This window comes from Mastomys coucha, unplaced genomic scaffold (assembly GCF_008632895.1).
Source record: "Mastomys coucha isolate ucsf_1 unplaced genomic scaffold, UCSF_Mcou_1 pScaffold12, whole genome shotgun sequence".
Classification (NCBI taxonomy): Eukaryota; Metazoa; Chordata; class Mammalia; order Rodentia; family Muridae; genus Mastomys; species Mastomys coucha.
Window position 1 is genome coordinate 66,884,988 of NW_022196894.1, and position 730 is coordinate 66,885,717.

Genomic DNA, 730 nt, shown 5'->3' on the forward strand with positions numbered 1-730 from the left:
GGGGGGGAGCTCACTACAAGGAAAGACAGAAGGCAAACTGCACATTTGAGCTCGCAATATTTGTGGTATCATGGAAGAGACCTGAAAAAGCAAGACAAAATGCCAGTATAGACAGTGGAGTTAGACATGAATTTAACTCCTAAGTGATAATCTCTTGGCAAGAGATAGTTTCTTAAAAGTAGTCAGTTGCCTCCAAAGTTGTGTCTTTTATAAACTTACCATGCTCTAGTGGACAGACATATACTTTAAAGTATATGAACAGCATTAATTGGAACTGATGGGTTAAAAAAAACAGTACCCAAAAGTAGAGTGAATAAAGAAGTGGGTTATTCTGGAAAAAGATGGAAGTGAATAAAATCTCAAAGAATATAGAAATATATATTGATCAAAAGAACTCCAAAAAAAATCAACAAGCAAAATGTAGAACTTATAAAATGCTTTTCTAAATAAAACTATGCACACAATGTCAGGCTAATGAAAAGGTCAGCTCAGGAACTTTGGGAAGGTCATGGAACACTTGCTTTTCTGGAAGGAAAAGGCTAATTAACATTCCTCAGACCACAGGGTGGGAACCAACCTACAGGTGGGGACACACTCTGCAGGACAGATCTTTGCCTACCTTCAGTCAAGGGAAGTCTTTTCCACCTCATTCCCTAAAGACCATGAAAGACCCCCAGAATTGGGGAGATCCTTACTCAAGTCTCGGGATGACGCGACCACCCAATGACTC